Source organism: Etheostoma spectabile, chromosome 11, assembly GCF_008692095.1.
Source record: "Etheostoma spectabile isolate EspeVRDwgs_2016 chromosome 11, UIUC_Espe_1.0, whole genome shotgun sequence".
NCBI lineage: Eukaryota > Metazoa > Chordata > Actinopteri > Perciformes > Percidae > Etheostoma > Etheostoma spectabile.
This window is the reverse complement of record NC_045743.1, coordinates 21,105,090-21,107,502: the sequence shown is the minus strand read 5'-3', so window position 1 is coordinate 21,107,502 and position 2,413 is coordinate 21,105,090. Positions and strand designations below refer to the sequence as shown.

The 2,413-nt window shown below is 45.8% G+C and overlaps 1 pseudogene; it reads right to left on the bottom strand.

The window, feature by feature from the left end:
* Positions 1–556: 556 nt before the first annotated feature.
* Positions 557–1,692, bottom strand: LOC116698436 (uncharacterized; annotated as a pseudogene).
* Positions 1,693–2,413: the final 721 nt, after the last annotated feature.

Genomic DNA, 2,413 nt, shown 5'->3' with positions numbered 1-2,413 from the left:
GGCGGCTCCACTGGGGCTTACACTAATGTGCAAGTCATAAACACAGGAAGTAGAGAGAATGCATTAGTCACAAGTAAGTGCTAAGGCTTAAGAAGCTTTCATTGGTGGCCTTTGCAAAACATAAATAGTATTGGAAATACTTTTGGCTGGTTGGGGATTTGGCTAAAGTACTGTCAACATACAATTGGCAGACAATTATACAAACAGTGTTTTCCAGCCAGGGTTACACATTATAGCTCAGGGTAGGACACACTTCCCTTAAAACAAGAGATAGATAAAACTAGCGAGACACAGTGGTTGACAACAGACTACAGCGTACTGCAGCCATGCTAGAGGCTCTGTGAGGATGGAATGATCACTGGCACTAGATACAAGTTGGGGATCACCAATGTCAGTATCCTTTACCCTCTGGGGATCATGAATCTCTGTCCAAATCTTTATGGTAATTAATGTACAGAGTTCAATATTCTTACTTACTTACTTACTTACGCCTACTACCCCTCCTGGGGCATAGGCCGCGACAAGGGTTCTCCAGGCACTCTGGTCCTGTGATCTGTCAGCTGATTTTCTCTAGTTGTCCCCAAGAGTGGCCTGTTCTATTGACGTCGGCATCCAGGTCTCGAGCCAGCTGTTTCGGGGTCGACCCTTTTTCTCTTCCCCTGAGGATTCAGGAAAGAGATTGCCTGGGTGATGTTTGAAGCCGTCTGTGGAGAATATGTCCTATCCCTCTCCAGCGCCTTTAGATGATCTCTTCATCTGGCGGTTGTTGATTTGTTCGTTGCCACAGTTCTTGGTTGCTGATGGTATTGGGCCAGCGGATCTGTAAATGCGCCGCAGACATGTGTTGATAAATGTCTGAATCTTCTTGGTGGTGGTAATGGGGGTCCTCCATGTTTCGGCGCCATACAACAGCACGACTTAACATTGGTATTGAAGACCCTGATCTTTGTTTTGATGGAGAAGTCTCTTGAGCTCCAAACGTTCTTAAGTTGGAGAAAGGCTGCCCGGCCTTACCAATACGTGCTCTCACATCTGCGTCGGTTCCGCCTGCTGTTGACAATGCTGCCAAGGTAGGTGAAATCGTCCACCCTTTCTATCGCTTCTCCGTTCAGCATGATGGGTGATGTGTTGGCAGTGACCTTCAGGATTTTGTCTTCCTTGGTGGATGTTGAGGCAGGGTGTGAGGAGTATTGACACTGTGCTGGTCTTTTCCTGCATCTGCTGCTGAGTATGTGAGAGTAGGGCAAGTCGTCGCGAAGTCTAGATCATCCAGTTGTGACCATGGTGTCCACTGAATGCGTTCCGCTTTCCCGCAGTGGACGTCTTCATGACCCAGTCGACGGCCAGTAGGAACAAAAATGGGGACAACAGAAACCTTGCCTTACTCCTGTTTGTACTGGAAGGCGTCTGTGAGTTGACCTTGGTGGACCACACTACAAGTCAGTCTCATATGAATTCTTGATGATGTTGGCTATTTTCTCTGGAATCCATAGTGTCTAAGTAGTTTCCAGAGAGATGTCTGTTCACACTATCGAAGGCCTTCTCATAGTCAATAAAATGTACGTACAGGCTCGATTTCCACTCAAGAGACTGTTCTAAGATGATGCGCAGTGTTGCAATCTGGTCGATGCAGGATCTATCTCTGCGAAAACCAGCCAATATCCAATATTTCAGTGGGACAATATTGGGCATTTCACAAACTATCAGTATCGGCATTTATAATGTATACATTTAAATATTCATTCATCAGAATCCTTTATAATGACAAATAAAGTATTGTGATATAAAAATAAAAATGGATGGTCAATCATGTTATGAGTGTTGGCGTTGCATAGTCTGTCCACCAGACGACGCTCTGCGACGTCTCTGTTAGTGTTGGCGTTCCGTAGTCTGTCCACCAGAGGACTCTCTACAACGTCCCTGTTAGTGATGGCGTTGCATAGTCTGTCCACCAGAGGACGCTCTACAACGTCCCCGTTAGTGATGGCATTGCATAGTCTGTACACCAGAGGACGCTCTACAACGTCCCTGTTGGCAACACTGATTATTTCTAGAATTTAATTAGTTTTTGTTGTGTTTTTGTTCAAAGGACTTTGCCTGCATTGCACCTCTGTACAATAAAGTCCGTTACCTGATACATATGCTTTGAGTGATTTGTTTTTTTCTACTGTGCTTTGTGACTGTGAACCGGGTACAGGGCACCGCCAGGTGATGGTCGATTCAGCGGCCGTTGCAGTTACGTTAACACACAACACAAACACTTCTGTGAAAGTCTTGCGTTTTCCCCTTAACTTCCTCCAGAACATGAACTCCACTCCCCTGCCTGAAATACAGCAGCAGTCACTGTGGTGCATAACGTTTAGCTATATGTACAAATGGTTCATGAGAACAGCCTGTGCATGTATGGACAGGC